Source organism: Micropterus dolomieu, linkage group LG02, assembly GCF_021292245.1.
Source record: "Micropterus dolomieu isolate WLL.071019.BEF.003 ecotype Adirondacks linkage group LG02, ASM2129224v1, whole genome shotgun sequence".
NCBI classification, from domain to species: domain Eukaryota; kingdom Metazoa; phylum Chordata; class Actinopteri; order Centrarchiformes; family Centrarchidae; genus Micropterus; species Micropterus dolomieu.
This window is the reverse complement of record NC_060151.1, coordinates 30,817,378-30,834,450: the sequence shown is the minus strand read 5'-3', so window position 1 is coordinate 30,834,450 and position 17,073 is coordinate 30,817,378. Positions and strand designations below refer to the sequence as shown.

General features: G+C 41.0%; 2 protein-coding genes across 2 annotated transcripts in view; both read left to right on the top strand.

Annotated features, from left to right (window-relative positions):
- The window catches only part of LOC123967434 (trafficking regulator of GLUT4 1), a 344,338-nt gene that overhangs the window by 239,952 nt on the left and 87,313 nt on the right, over positions 1 to 17,073 (top strand). The gene's annotated exons all lie outside the window — the stretch shown is intronic.
- The window catches only part of LOC123962225 (double C2-like domain-containing protein alpha), a 33,549-nt gene continuing 27,154 nt past the window's right edge, over positions 10,679 to 17,073 (top strand). The window contains exon 1 of the mRNA XM_046038256.1: positions 10,679 to 10,838. The gene's annotated coding sequence lies outside the window, so the exon portion shown is untranslated. The remainder of the gene's footprint in view (positions 10,839 to 17,073) is intronic.

Sequence of the window (17,073 nt, the reverse complement as noted above, 5' to 3'; positions counted from 1 at the left end):
CTAAAATTGTTACCTTTCATAGCTGTCATTTACACTGTGGACGCTGGGGACATGTCCCCACCACTTTATTAAAGGAGACCTAATATGCGTTTCCACAGTTTTTGACTTATCTACAATGTCATAATGTTGGATGTTCATGTTAAACATGGCTAAAGCTTCAAATAACGAGGTTAAAGTATTTAAAAGAAATCCCTGTGGGCCAAAACCTCAGATTGAAGTCACTGCCATTGTAGTCAATGCTTGTGCTCGCACCAGAAGCGCCACAGCCCGTCCCAGAACCGGCTCTCCACTTGAATCATGCAAAGCTTGCAAACAGGAGTCACAGAACTACAATATAGGACTGGAAAAACAGAATAATAGGTCTCCTTTAATGCATAAATTGTTAAAAAAGTGTTCTGAAATGTAGCTTGCAGTTAAATAACAAATGAAAATGCCTTTAGAAAGGTTTAGTTGCACATTAAACAAAAAAACATGCAGTGTAATTAAAATATAGAAGAAAAAAATGTCCAAAGACAAGTAACTTAAGTAAAAAAAACAAGCTGCTGACCCCAAAACGTGCAGCAGCGATCAGTAACTTTAACAACTTCTTGTCACAGTTTCTTTTTGGCCAAGTTTTCGTTCTCTCCCTGTGAACATGACAAAAGAGAAGACTAAACCACGCCTACAAACAGATCTGAACGCAGCACAGAATGACTGAGAGCTGCACTGACTTAGATTCTATTATATTTATATGTTTCCTTTTACATAAATAAAAACATTTCCACCATAAATTGGAGCAGAAACTTTCACTTGAATGCAGGAAATGACATATCGTGAAGAGTCTCTTCCCCTAATCTGAACTCCTATGTCCCCACCACCATTCAACACAAAGTGACGCCCTTGTTACCTTTAATACATTTTCAGTCTGCAGCTGCTTTACTTCTTTCCCGCTAACAAATTATCATAATAGAAATGTAAATGCTCCGTATTTGTATAGCGCCTTTCTAGTCTTTTCGACCACTCAAAGCGCTTTTACACTACATCTGCATTCACCAGTCATACAGTGAGCCTAAGTGCTCAAACACAAACTAACATTCACACACTGGAACAACCACCAGGGGCAATTCGGGGTTCAGTATCTTACACAAGGACACTTCGACATGCAGCCTGGAGGAGCCAGGGGTTGAACCGCTCTACCTCCTGAGCCACAGCCGCCCCAAATAGCCATGGTTTTTGAGGCTCTGCATGGCCACAGCTGTATATACGCTGCACTTGTATACTTGCATACTTGTGGGTTCAGCAGCCGAGATAGACGTCATCACGTTTTGGCAGCGGCCTCTTCGTATTTGGAAGTTCTACTTCCTCCATGTTCGTGTTGTGGCTGCAGCTGGATATTCACAAAACATTCATCTCCAGGCCTGAGTTGTGTCACAAAATAATGATATAATTGAAATAAACATGCAGCTGCCGTCGGCTACGTAGACACACCGGTGTGTTTTGTCTAATCACCTTTACTGCTGTTTAGACAAAATGAATTTAGACAAAAGTTTTTAGGGAATAAATTAAATCAGTGTAATTAACAATTTAGTCTACTAGAATGCAGCAAAATAAATTTACATAACATTTTACTGAACAGTAAATTGATGGTGGATGGTGTTCTACCTGATGACATTAGTATTTCTAAAAGGCCCTGCCGACTCCACTGTGATCAATAAACAAACACAAAACAACATAAATAATGCAACACGCACGCAAACCTCCTGTAACATGTGTGTTTTTGTGAGAATCCTTCCACGTCTCGAGCGGATGACAAACATTAAAGCAGCAGACTGCAGATTAAAACACAATCTATATGCTCTGGAGACGCTGATGGTTGATTTGGCTTTCAGGTTACAGCGTTATCCCCCAGAAGAAGAGCTTCCTGAGAGGGGAAGCAGAGCAGGGAAGAGATCACTGCTTCATGCTCTCTATCAGCACGTCACTCCCAAAATTAGAATAAACTGAGATAAATGGCTCCGACTGAACGCTGCTATCAGAGCTGCAGAACATCTGACATGTTGTCGAGCGCTGAAGTCTAATTAGGGGTTTTCACCACCTTTATTCCCCCCCGAACATGATGAGATTTGTTTTGCAGCCACTGGTTGATGATTTTATTTGTTTTATAGTGAAAATGAAATGAAAGCCTGAGGGAGGAGCAGTTTGACTCCAGGCTTTGATCAAAACATAAAAGACACTTTCAGTAACAAAGAACCTTTTAATAACAGACTTTTTGAGCACAAATGATCCCGACAGAGATTTCGTCCACAGGCTCAGATTTCATCACTGTAGATCATTATTACTTTGCAGCGATGTCTTTATGGTGCAAATGTTTGTGCATAATGTTTTTACAGCAGCCGGTCGTCTCTGCTCCGGGCTGCTGTCTGTCGGTGTAGGTGGGTGGAATTACCTCCATGAGCATTCAAATTAAAAAACCTGCATAAAAAGTCTGAGTGGAAAGTGCACTGAGAGCTTTTTTATCTCCAGTTGGTGTTCAGGACTGCAGCAGAATCAGCAGAGAGTGTTTAACCACATGCTGTAGCTCTGAACCCGTTTGTTGATCTGTTAGAATCGTTTACCTGACATCTGAAATTCATTCTCATCATCAAAGAGTTTTGCTCTGTAGCAGCTGTCAGTGATGGCCAAGCATTTATGTCTCTAGTGAAGGTGTGGTGATTTAAACATCACCTGCTCTGGTCAGTGGTCATCTTTCACCCTCCACCCCGGTAACGATTACAGCCACAATGCCCTCCTGTTTATCTGTAAACTTGCTGCTCGTGCTGTCGTTTAAATCCCATCCGGAGCGACGTCCTTGTCTTCCGACGGGGATCTCTGACCTGCTTGTTTTTCTGCTTTATTTTTAATTTAACAAGCACAAAAACAGAAACTAGTCCGAGCAGTGACCTTGACAAGAGGCTCCCACCAAGTCTTCAGCTAACTAAATAAAAACGTTTGAGATCGAATGTGAAACAGCGAAATAACAGCAGCTCTCTACGCATGTGATTCCCCTCACGTTTCATTGCGGTCGGTGGATCATGATTAATACAAGCCGAACCTCTCGGGGGGGAAAAGCTGTTAAGCACCTACACAAGCACTGGTGGGGGAGGGTAGATAGAATGTGACACAATACGCTTGATTTGCTCACTTCTACTAGCCTGTTTTCACTGCACATGTTGCAAGACGTTAAATCCACAGGAGCAACTAAGATTTATTTTTTTTACACAAATATCCTGTGGTTCATAAAAACTACCAAAATAAAGAGTGGTTCTGGTAAAAGTTACTGAGATCCAGACCTCAGGGGCCTCACTGGAGGCTACAGCGGGGGGCAAGGGCCTCTCATTGTGTTGCTTTGGGGTGGTGACATAAGGGCTCAGATTAGGGGTGTGATGATAAAACAACATTAGTGGAGAAATTTTCTTCACCAATTTATGGTGTCTTTATTTATACTAGTGCAGTGTCTGTTCACAGGGGCCAATGGGACGTATTCGTGCGCTTTTTGTTTAAAATGTGCGTCTCACATTGGTTTCACCTGCAGGGTTAATAACAGGGAAACAACACGACAATGGCAAGGCAAGGCAAGTTTATATGTATAGCACATTTTAACAACAAGGTAATTCAAAGTGCTTTACATAAAACGTAAAAGCAACAGGGAAATGTAAAAAAGTTTAAAAGCAACAAATATATAATAAAAGTTACAGTGTTACAATCAGGGTTAAAAGAGTTAAATGGATAAAAGCAATTTTGAAAAGCTAAAAACAAAGAAAAACAAAACAGAACAGTAAAAGTTACAGTGCAGTGTAAGTTATCAATAAAAAGAAAAATCTTAAATATTTAATTAAAAGCAGTGGTAAAAAGAAAAGTCTTCAGTCTTAATTTTTAAAGAACTGGCTGTTTCAGCTGACCTGCAGTTATCTGGGAGTTTGTTCCAGATATACAGAGCATAATAACTGAACGCTGCTTCTCCTTGTTTAGTTTTGACTCTGGGGACAGAAAGCAGACCTGATCCCAGACGACCTGAGAGGTCTGGATGGTTCGTAACGAAGCAGAAGATCAGAAATGTATTTTGGCCCTAAACCATTTAGTGCTTTATAAACTAACAGCAGGATTTTGAAATCAATTCTTTGACATACAGGAAGCCAATGTAAAGACCTCAGAACTGGAGTGATGTGATCCACTTTTTGGTCTTAGTGAGGACTCGAGCAGCAGCGTTCTGAATCAGCTGCAGCTGTCTGATGGATTTCTTAGGGAGCCCTGTAAGGACGCTGTTACAGTAGTCAAGTCGACTGAAGATAAATGCATGGATAAGTTTTTCCAGGTCCTGCTGAGACATAAGTCCTTTAATCCTTGCGGAGATACTGCTAGATATTCAGGGCTTCCAAGGGCGTCACACTCTGTTGAAAAGTGGTGGGGACAAAAGGTCAGAGATTAGGGGTGTGAAGAAAGACTTTGGTCACGATAACAAGACGTGGAGATATTTTAACACTATTTTGAGGAAATATTTGATGCTGAAATATGAGTGGGGGGTCTGGGGTCCAGAAGATTTTGAGCTTTAACCTCTTAATTTCCTACATTCTGGAGACATTTTCAGCACTAATTTATGGTGAAAATGTCTTTATTTATATGGAGGGAAACACAAATTCAAAATATAAAAATATAATGAAATATAATGCAGTAATCAGTAGCTTTTTTGTTGCTTAAGTTACTTTCTTGGACAACACACATTTGTTTCTTCTAAATTTAAATTGCATTACATGTTTTATTATGGTGCAAATAAACCTCTCTCAAATAAATTTTATTTGTTATTTACACATTTCATGTTGCAAGATATTTTTCAGAAAACCTTTACGTCCCCAGCGTAAATGACACCTATGAGCACTTCCTTAGAACTTCATCAAACTCTTACAACTCAGTTTCAACACATTTCTAACATATCAAACCTGCGTGATGACGATAACTCTGTTTCAGCAATTCGCTAACACATCGGAGCTGTTCACAGACGCGAGTCACAAAGTACTGGGGGTGCACGACTTTGAAAAAATGTGATATTGCGATATTGATCAGGAATAGTACACAAAAAATACATAGTATGTGACACTAAATACATTAGGTGCAGACCTGGTGCGTACTACACAGTCCAACTATTGCTTGGTGTGTTAGACATACAGAATATAGTAACAGAAGACAACAGCGCCAAGCCAAAGCTCTTCAGATCATGTCTCCTGTGGCTGATATCTGATCCTATTAGATTGTTAATTCTGAAGCATCAACGTAACGGCAGCATTTCACTGCTGCAGCTGCTCAAGCTGGACCTAGAAACCATATACATATTTAGCCAATGTAGTAAAGGAGAACAATATTTTCTGGTGAAATGTAGTAGAGTAGAAATATAAAGTAACATAAAATGAAAATGCCTCAGGAATATAATTAAGGACGGTCCTCGAGTAAATGCCCTGTACTTAGATACTTTCCTCCACTGCATAACTGCAACCCCAAACATCTTTTTATGTCCTTTGTGGGTCTCAGCAGACTGTAGAGACGGGAGCAGGAGTAAAGCTGCTGCTGATGTGCTGCTTCTGATGCAGAGCCAGTGTTGTAGAAATAAAATGCAAATGATCTGAGTGACTCTCAGACAGCAGCTGTGATTCTGATACCCACTTAATTTAATTCAGCTATAGAGAAGAAATAACAGGAACCTGTTTCATCTTTCCAGAAATCCTCTCTGGGAACCGAAAACTAGTGCAGCCACGGATGGATTATTGAGACAATGAGCCCCTGAGCACAGATATATAAAGGGCCCCCACCCCCCAACATAACAGCAAGAGCCCCAGACTGAGAGACACCAGATAACCACCAACAACACGTCTCCTTTGGTCATTTTTTGTCTTTTTGTGAATGATTTGTTGTTTTTTTGTGCCTTTTTTTTTCTTCTTTTTTTTTGTGGTCATCTCCATGTGGTTGTCTCTTTGTGGTCATTCTTATCTCTTTCTAGTCATTTTGCATTTCTGTATTTCCCCATGTGGTCGTCTCTTTGTGGTCGTCCCTGTATCTCTTTCTAGTCATTTTTGTCTCTTTCTAGTCATTTTGCATCCCTGAAGTCATTTTGCATCTCTTTTTGTAATTCATTTTGCATCCCTTTTTTGTGGTCGTGAATTTGTAGATATCTCCATGTGGTCGTCTCTTTGTGGTCATCCCTGTGTCTCTTTCTAGTCATTTTTGTCTCTTTCTAGTCATTTTGCATCCCTGAAGTCATTTTGCATCTCTTTTTGTAATTCATTTTGCATCCCTTTTTTGTGGTCGTGAATTTGTAGATATCTCCATGTGGTCGTCTCTTTGTGGTCATCCCTGTGTCTCTTTCTAGTCATTTTTGTCTCTTTCTAGTCATTTTGCATCCCTGAAGTCATTTTGCATCTCTTTTTGTAATTCATTTTGCATCCCTTTTTTGTGGTCGTGAATTTGTAGATATCTCCATGTGGTCGTCTCTTTGTGGTCATCCCTGTGTCTCTTTCTAGTCATTTTTGTCTCTTTCTAGTCATTTTGCATCCCTGAAGTCATTTTGCATCTCTTTTTGTAATTCATTTTGCATCCCTTTTTTGTGGTCGTGAATTTGTAGATATCTCCATGTGGTCGTCTCTTTGTGGTCATCCCTGTGTCTCTTTCTAGTCATTTTTGTCTCTTTCTAGTCATTTTGCATCCCTGAAGTCATTTTGCATCTCTTTTTGTAATTCATTTTGCATCCCTTTTTTGTGGTCATGAATTTGTAGATATCCCCATGTGGTTGTCTCTTTGTAATCATCTCTGTGTAGTCGTCTGGGCATCTGTTATTATTAATCAATTTCCATAATTTTTTTGTGGTTGTCTCTCTGCATAGTCGTCTATTTGTGGTCGTTTTTGTCTCTTTTATAGTCATTTTGCATCCCTGAAGTCGTTGTGCATCTGTTTTTTGTAATCGTCCCTGTGTAGTCATTTTTGTCATTCTAGTCATTTTGCATCTCTTTTTTGTGGTCGTCTCCATGTGGTCATGCCTTTTTTGTGGTCATCCCTGTTTGTTTGTCACTTTGTAGTCGTTTTTGTCTCTTTCTAGTCATGGTGCATCTCTATAGTCATTGTACATCTCTTTTTGGTCATCCTTTTGTAGTCATCTCTTTGTAGTTGTCCCTTTGTAGTTATTTTGTGTCTCTTCACGGTCATTTTATGTGCTCCATGCTTTACATGGTCGTTTGTAGTCGATGGATTGACTTTCCAACAGGAAATGGTAACAGATCGGCCGGTTTGAGGTCATCAGAATTTAACCAGGAAGGTGCAAGATTCCAGCTGTTTGTTTTCAGCATTGGTTGAAAAACCGCAGAGCAGCTTACAGTTTAGCATAACAATACAGTATGTTGTGTAAGCAGCGGTTTGTTGGTATGTAAGAGAGCTGATGCCTAAAATACATTTTTGTTGTAATCCCTGTGAATCATATGCTTTATGTACCATCTTATATAACTGCAATGGAAGAACACCATGTTGCGTGTGTTTCTAGTATGAACATGTTTGTACCTTTCTCCGCAGTATGTATGCATGGGTATAACAAGCCCTGACAAATGTGTTTGCTCTCCTTTTAAGAGGATTTTCCGTGTTGACATGTGATGTGCTGTGTTCAGATTCATGTGACAGGTGCTGCTCCACTAAATTGGATTTCCATCTTCTGAACGCATGGTGTCCCTGAGATGTTTCTCTGTTCTCTTGCATGCTTTCAATTTATTCTGACAGATTTTCAACAGTGTCATTTTTCTGTCCGCTGATGCGATGGTTGCATATCATGTTATTTTTTCATTAGTTATGATGATTGTCTTTCTCCTCTTGTGTTATTTCCTCAGCTGCTCTGGGAACCCTTGAGTTTGAGCTGCGATACGAGCAGAGCTCCAGTGAGCTGCACTGCACTGTGCTCCGGGCCAAGGTAAGGTCGTTTTCAAAGCATGGGTGTTAACACGCTGCTACCACAGCCTCCGTCCTTCTGGTTTCAGGCTTTACATCAGAGAGAGGGGTTTGCTCACATTCAGCCACAACTGCTTTAAGGCCTCAGTACGTTTCAAATTAGGTGCTTGTCAAAAATCATAACCATACTTCAGGGACGCTGGCAGTCAGTCACAGTTAGGGGTGCTAACAGAAGGTCAGTCTATAAAATGACGTTGGTTTGTGGAGTACCATTTTGAAGCCTTGAGTTTGTTGAATTTCAGGCACTGAACTTGACCATATTTGGAAGAGAGGGTGGCGCTAGCAAGCTTGGTTAACAATGTGCATCTGTAATTCACATTAGCTGTGATATTAATTTGTACTAATGTACTTACCAGAAAATTTAACAGCCGAGCAGATACGAGTCGCCTCTATCCTGATTAACAAGTTGTCATGGTAGAGACTTGTCAATCACCTTGTAGCCCCGCCCTAAAGCCTCCCCTGCTTTCTGGTCTCTGTTCCTCTAAATGGGACCATAATTTACTAAATGAACATCATGCTGTGTTGAAGAAGACTTGAAGCGACTGAGACCATAAACTCATCAGGAAAGAGTTTACTGAGGGAATAAATCAGCTGAGAAGACAAGAGACGTCCTTTCCTCCAAAGCGTCATGTGAAGCGAGGTCAGTTTCTGATGACGGCGGCAGCTGATCACAGCTGGATCAGTCGGCTCTGAAAGCTGTGGAGACGTTTGATGGAGTTTGTGTCTGCACACATGTGCATTGTGTTGGTACTAATAAAGTCTCACAGTTAACAATCAGAGCAGCATGATTCTCTGTTACCTGTTTAACAAACACCTGCACATGAATAATTACAGGTTACTGTATGTCCCGCTCAGAGGCACAGGATCATTTCTACTGGCACAATGCTGATATTATCTGCATTTAGATTTATTGATTGTGAATTTGTCATTGCATAAGCCAGAATATGATCAGGCTAAATGTTTAAGGGAAGTTGAAATGATGTAACTTTAGCTCATTTTTAGGCTTTCAGTTTATTTCCTCTTCTGATATCATTTAACACTACTGCATACATTTTATTTGCAAGTCACATCACTCGTCACCGATTAATCAATGAGTTCCATCATATCAATCCAACGATTTTTTTGTAGCGCAGCAGCTTTCATTCATTTTGGAGCTGATTTTACTCACAGAGCCGCCGGCTGCTTTCATCAGATGCAGTATGAGACTCTGCTGGATGTGCAGGCTTTATTTTCATTAGAGACTTTAGTGCAGTTTAGTGACTTGTCCGACTCCTTAGGCTACGTGTTTACCATGTTTTATTGACGTCTATTTGGACTAAACATAGAAATGAGCAGCCTCACATGTGACTGAATAGAAATGAGGATAAATGATGTAGAACATGTTTCTTGCAGACAGACTCTCCGACTCACTCTGACTTTGTCTCCAAGTTGATGGGAGAAATAAATATAAAATCTTTCTAATAAATGAAGAAAGTTGTGTGTGGGGCTTATGTTGTTGAGACCTACAATGAACATAGGTTCACAGAAAGGTTTCATACCACGTCCATATTCACTCTCTCTCGCTCAACAATTTTCATTGTTAAGTAAGAAAGTTCATGACTTTATGAAAAGATGAACACGTTGCTAAATAGCCTACCTTGCTGTCCATATTGTCTTATGTCTTACGGCTTCAGCTGCAGATCCTCAACTAACAGCTGAACTGGTGTTGAGCATGTCGAGGATGTGGGCTGGTGCAGAATCTTGTTTAGGCTCTCAAGCGGCCCACAGAGCGACCCGGAGCTCCCGATGGCCCGACTATAGTTTCTTGTCCTAATCGTTCACTAATTTATCGAACTTTCTTACGTCAGCTCAGCCCAAAAGAATTCAGGATCTCAACAAAAGACACTGGTGTCTAAAAACCGTATTGACAGGGACGGGCGAGTAGTTAAGGACGTGGCTGCAGGGCATATCGTTTTAAAAGGGCATACAGGGTAAGGTATTATAGAAACAAAACAACAGAGCACCTGTAACAGCCTCCATACTGGACTCAAACTGTTAACTCATATTCTACAGGAAGAAACAATTGCCATCAGCCATAAAGCGTTGAGGCTTTCATCATACAGAAGTGGAATTTAAGTGAATTTATATAGGTTTTGTTTATTGTTGTTGTGCACCTAGTCACCAAAACAAATTCCTTGCATGTGTAAAAACAACTTGGCAATAAATCCGATCTGAACCTGATCCAGGGGAGGTCTGGGGTCTTTAGAGACCTTTATTTCTGCATCACGAACTAAATCAGAGACAGAAGCATTGCCAAGTAGTTTTTTGCTCTGGTGACGAGGTGAGCAACAACAATAGCGGTGACTCGTTGTGACGTCTGTGATAACAGCAGGTGTCAGGGTTTGGTCTGTGTGTCTGCCTGTTTCCTGTTTTATCTTGAAATTGTCCATGTCAGGTGTGTCTTGCTTTGTTTCCTGTCTGCTCAGAGGGCTGTTTCACAACAGCAGAATTTAGAAATCCAGCGTAAGAGATAAAGCTAGGCTTGACCTAGTGTGATCAGTGCATCCTGGCTTTATCAGTTTCACGAAGGCCAAAACAGGCTCAGGAGGAGCGACTATGTCAAGCCAGGTGTAAGTAATTCAGATAAATGGGCGTCAACAGCTTTCTTCACTAGACCACACGGTCGATCACAGATTCATTGATGCTGAAATGGAAAAAAAACGCGTGCAGCATACTTTACACATAGTGAGTAACATCGAATGAAGAAGGTTTACGATGAACATAATATTTTAAGAAAGAGAAAGAAACACGGCCACAGTATCAAAACAGCAAGAAAAAGCGTGGCAAACAATAGTGGACCGACTGAATGAGTAAGTAGCTAAAAATATCTCTGCTCTCTGTGGTGGAAATTGTATTCCTGGTGAGGGGTCGAGCAAATAATTGAGTTACAACGAACCGTTGTCTTTGAAGAATTTATTTAACAAAAGAGAATAAACAGAGAAGTACTGCAAGAGAATCAGCTGGACCAGAAGTTCTGTCTCCTAAGACAGTCACTAACGTCTGGCCCAGAGCAAAGGGCTGCATGATCATTTACACAGTCTGAGCATCTATGTTTTGGGGAAAAAAGATAGCAGTGAGTGAGGAAAACAATCAACAACCCCACATCCCATAAGAGCGCAGATTACTTGGTTCAGGAGATGTGATGATGCACAATTCTGTGTTAATAATATTTTAACTCTATTCTGAAGTAATATTCAACGCTGAAATATAGGAGTGGGCAGTCCGGGAGTCCTCCCCAGACGTTTCTGAGCATTAAACTCTTAAGTTCCTCAGTTCTGGAGAAATATTCTGCACTTTCCTAAAGCATTTTCAGTTAGTTTTTCATTGCAAGCAACATTATTAACAAATGCTTTAAAGAAGTGTGTGTATATATAGTAGGCCTAGGCAGAGAGGCTGGAGGTCTGTCAATTTTGTGTGAAAATGGTGTACTTGTTTAATCAATATGGATAATAGATAAGGAGTCAGTGATTTGGTAATCATAGAAAATACTGTATCATATTTGTAGCTTGACCCTGAGGCTGCAGTCCTACAGTCTAACAGCCAGTCTGGGAATGTAGTAAGTTTTACCTGAAGGACATCCACAGGTGAACACTTCCTGCTGTGCTAATTGATCTGATTTACAAACTGTCAGATGTCTGAACTGCACACACTTAAAAAAGTAAGAAAATAAAATATCACCAAATACCCCGGCAGGACTTGGACCTAGATATGGAGATAGAAGGAGGCGCTGGAACTGGAAACTGGAAATCCAAAATTGGAAAAAAAACATTGTGGTGTCCTCCCCCTGCTGTTTCATGAATAAACCGTGCAGAGATGGTGTTTGACCCACAAGTGACACCAGGCCTGTAGTGATCAACAACTTACCCATTACTCAGGTTAACTCTTCCAAGTACCTTGGTGTGCATTTCGATGATGATATGATACGGATTCAGTAACACTTTCACGACCTTTATAGAACTCACAAGGGGGGTGGGATGCTTGCAGAAGCAGCAGCCGGTAGCTCCTTCAAACTTCAAGTTCAAGGAGTCTTTATTATCCCCGGGGGGTAATTCGTTGTGCAGCAGCATGTGACATAAATAATACATGTTATACAAAACAACAGCCATACATCAGTAAGAAACAAAAAATGAATACATTCTACACAGAAGTCCACAACTCACAGTGACTTATTAAAAAAGCCTATAGCAGCAGGGACAAAAGAGTTTCTGTGTCTGTTTGTCCTGCATTCAGGCAGACTGAATCTGCGGCCAGACGGCAACAAAATGAAGCAGCTGTTCAGGAGGTGACTTGGGTCAGCCAGGACTGACTGTGCCTTCTTGAGGGTCCTTGTCTCGTATACCGAATTTAAGTCAGTCAGAGGGTTGTGGGAAATTTTGCCACACACCTTAACTATATATAGCAACTATGTATTGCTTGTTTTTAAGCGTGAGAGACCCAAACCAGCTCACAAAGGCAAAAGAAAGAATAGATTCAATAACAACAATAAAACATCCTCATAAAAGTTTACAATAAAAAAACATACGTTGATGTGATTTCTTACAGACAGCGTCAACTTGTGGCTCGAAAGTGAGTTTGTCATCGATTATAATACCAAGATATTTGTATTGCGTCACCGCTTCTATAGCTTGATCGTTAATGAGGGTAGAAGGGGGGGGGGTTCTTTCTAAAATTAATCAGCATTTCTTTAGTTCACGTTAATGTTAATAAAAGATGACTTGCACCACTCAGTGGCTCAGCAGCGACACGATCACCGAGTCATCAGCAAACTTTATAATATGTCGCCTGGTGTGCTGGCTTTGGCATGCATTTGTATATAAAATAAAAAAGATCGCGGAGAGGACGCAGCCCTGGGGGGAACCAGTGGAGGATAAAATGCTATTCACTCTCATGCGTTAAGACCTATTAGTTAAAAAGTCCATCAGCCAAAAGATAAGACAAGGATCGATATTGAAAGTACTCTTTAAAATCCCTGCTAAAATATGTGGTTGGATGCAATTAAAAGCTGAAGAAAAGTCAATAAAAAGCAGCCGCACAAAACTCTGGGTATAGATCAAGTTAAAAAGAGTACATGCTGCATCTTCCACTCCGGTCTGTTCGGTCTGTAGGCAAACTGAAACGGATCCAGTAGATCCTGGACAGAGTTCAAAAGTTCGTCCTTCACGATCTTCTCTAACGTCTTCATAGTGAGGGACGTGAGCGCCACAGGCCTCAAGTCGTTAAGAGACTCGGGAGCTTTATTTTTAGGCACCGGAACAATAATTTCCAAATGCGAGGAACGGTTTGGAGATGTAAGGACAAAAGACAAAAAATGTCTGCCAGCTGTTCAGCACAGTTCTTTAATATACGGCCTCCAATGCCGTCGGGGCCGGGACTTTTCCTTCCCTTTCTACCTCTGAAGAGTGTCAGGACCTTGTTTCTGTCAACCGGGAGTTTACCCTGCCCAGGGGCAACGTTATTAAAAACTGATAGCTCCTCACTAAAATCATAAATATTAAAACAATTATAAAAAGTGTTCAGTTCATTTGAGAGGGCAAGGTCTGACATGCCATTAAAGGAAATCGGGCACTTCTTAGACTGCCTCCCCATCAGGGCTTCCACACCCTCCCATGCAGGACGTGAGTTGCCTGTGCTCAGCATCTTCTCAACTTTGTCCTTATAATTAAGTTTTGCAAGCTTAAGTTCCTTTTTAGCTTGTTATTGAAGTACTCTGTATTGAGCCGTGTTACCTTAATTGAAGCTAATATTTCGTGGATTAATTATGCTTTTGACAGATTTGGAGACCCATGGTTTATTATCTGGATCATCTTTGACGGATCCATAACAGAGGTCCAGACTTTTCATCCGTCGCCATTCGCTACACTTATAACTGTTTTTTTCTGGCTTTATTGCCAAAACATGAGTTACCCCTGACATAAATCTACAGTCGTTTCTATTAAACTCTCACGCAGGAGCCCAGTTAAGGACCATGGGAGCTGACACCCACTGAGCCGAGTGCGTGCAGGTATCTGTCATCATCCAGGAGGCTCAGCAGGGATTTCTGTCATCCATCCTCAGCAACAATACCACGCTTCCTCCAGCGGCCCGACGCTCCGCTGCTTCTTATCTCACCTCCCAACATTTAGCACCTGCGCTGGGACTCAACGGGTTAACGAGACGGACGCCCAGAAACCAGACAAATTCACTGCCACAGATTTACTATCATCGGTGTTATTACGATCCATGTGATCAAATCACACATTAATCTGTGCAGACGACTGAAATACCACAGAGCAGCTCAATGAGCCTGAATTCGCTCTGACATATTATTAGGGATTTTATTCATATTTGACAAGACAGCCTCCATAATTCTGGACCTGGTGGAGCGGGAATAAAGGAGAAACAATTCCCACTGAGGATGAGAGCAGATTTCATTTATTATCCGTGGGAAATCTCCTGCTGATAACAATAAAGCCTCATCCTTTTGAGTGGAGCGTTAATTATATAAAACACTGTCTCTGCATGCAGTTGACTGTATACACCTGAAGAACACAAGTTTATTTCTCACGCTCTCTTATCGTTGAGATCTACACATTTAACCCCTTTTTGAGTGCAAGGGAAATACTTATCAATGCAAAGTCCTGACTAGTGACAAGCATGGTGATGGAAAATACTGCTTCAGTCCTTTTGAAACGAGGGCTTTTTTAGCCCCATGTGGCCACTCACGACACTTGAAGAAAGGTGTATGTGTGGACCAAACCAGCCAGTTTGGTCCTCGAAGTCTTTTCTCTTCCGAACCTTCTGTTTGAAAACCCGTCTCAGAAGAAATAAAACTCACCTTTGTGTCCAAGTTTGTTTTGGAGTATGTGTGGAATGGGCTTCGGTCTCACCAAACGACCCTTCGCTTAGCCACGCCCTGAACACGCATCTGGCCAATCACAGCGCAGTATAGGACTCGCTCTCACTGAGGTCTGACACTTTCATGGCTGCGCTCCATTGGTCATTTTCTAGCTTTTTTTTTTTTTTTTTTGCTGTGTTGTTGTTTTCCTGGATCCACAGCCGACATTTTTCTGGATTTGTTTCAGGTTTTGGAAAGAGAATAAATCGCACTTCTCCTTTCAGCCTTTCTGGGTAGCAACTTTAACTATTACAAGATGCTCCAGGAACAGCGTTTCAACAGATCTTAGATAAATACAGCCAAAAAAAGCTAGAAAACGACTCTTTTTGCATTAGAGTCAATGGAGCGCAGCCACGAAAGTGTCGGATCTCAGTGAGAGCGAGTCCTATGCTGCGCTGTGATTGGCCAGCTGTGTATTCGGGGCGTGACTTAGCGAAGAGTCAATTGTCGAGTGCCAGTGGATGTTTTCTGCTCTACAGCCACAGGGGGGCAGTAATGAGCTCATTAACACATGGTGCATGGAGGCTCCTAAACTTAGTTGAAAAAAGGGACACGAAGATGAGATTTATGCTTCATGTGAAAATCATAGATATATGAAAAGACTTCAGGTTTGAGGATTAGCTGTCTGGTTTGACAAACGTACATCAAGCTAACGTCCAGCTGCTCTCTACAGAACAGCCGCTTCCCTACACTTTTCAGCGGGAACAACTGCGAGACCCAAACCGGATTCCAGGAAGTGCTCAGTGCTTTCAAGCTAACTAGCAGCAGCTGTAAAACGGTGGATAATTTTTAGCAGGTGTCATTTACACTGGGGACGCTGGAGACATGTCCCCACCACTTCTGGAAAGCATTTCTTAAAAATGTTCTGACCAATAGCTTTGCAACAAAAAATAAGAAATAACAAATGTTTTGAGAAAGGTTTATTTGCACAATAACAAAATATTCAATGCAGTTTAAATATAGAAGAAACAAATGTGCATTGACCAAAAAAAGTAACTTTAGTTAAAAAAAAAAAAACAAGCTACTAATTACTGCATTATAATTTAAATTGTCCCCTGCCAGCTGAATTTTGTGTTTCTCTTCAAATATATTTCTACTATAAATGTCTCCAGAGTGCAGGAAATTAAGTGAAGTTAAGGACCCCCACTAATATATTTCATCGTTTAATATTTCTTCAAAACAGTGTTAAAATATCTTCTGGTTCATGTTAGCGGAGGGCTAAACCAGAAGTTAGTTGGCTTGACACACGTGCAGAAGTATAAATGCTCACGACACCGTGGGCTACGACGTAGACTCGACGCAGAAGTAGAAATTGGCCTTAAATAGTTTGCACCAACAAATACTTCCCAATGATCCCAGTTTACTTGTCTTTGCGCATGCAGAGAGGTACGAGGTTGCACAGACGCAAAACTTTGCAAGTTACAATGAGCAGCTATTTGACTTTTTCCTGCCTTGCAGTTAAGACTGCCAATTTACAAGAAGTTACCATCAATATCTCTGTGACTAAGAAATCTGTGTTTTCAGCTCCAGGATCTCTAAAAAAACTTGTCAACAAATGTCAAAAAAGACTTAAGTTCTGCCGTTAACCAACAAACAAAGAATTACATTTTGGAGCTGTTCCTGGAGCTGGTTACTCGCTGATGGGCGCCAACTCATACTGTGCAGCCTCAGATTGTTCAAACCCACAGAGATTTGTTTGAAATTCCTGTCCGACAGAGTGTGTAAGAAGAAATAAAAGGGGAAGTTTTGATGCAGACCCAAAACCAGATAAGAAAAACTTGGTCCCTTGCACAGAAATTAAATTAAAAAATGTAAAGTGATGCAGAGACCGTATCTGTTACTATGGTTATTTAGAGGATTGTACAGTCTTAGTGCAGGTCTGGGGTCTCCGGATGCTGATAATACAAAGAACAACATGTACATATTAAAGAGGTGGTATTCTGCTCAATTTCAGGTTCAGAATCTCATTCAGAGGTTGTACCAGAGCAGGTTTACATGGTTATATTTTTGTCATACTGCACATTGCTGCAGCTCCTCTTTTCAGCCTGTGTTGAAGGCTTCGTTTTAGCTATGGAGTGATACATCTCGTCTCTAAATGATCTTTGTTGGGAGTTGCACATGCTCAGTTCCTAGTTAAGGACTACTAGCCAATCAGAAGCAGAGAAGGGCGG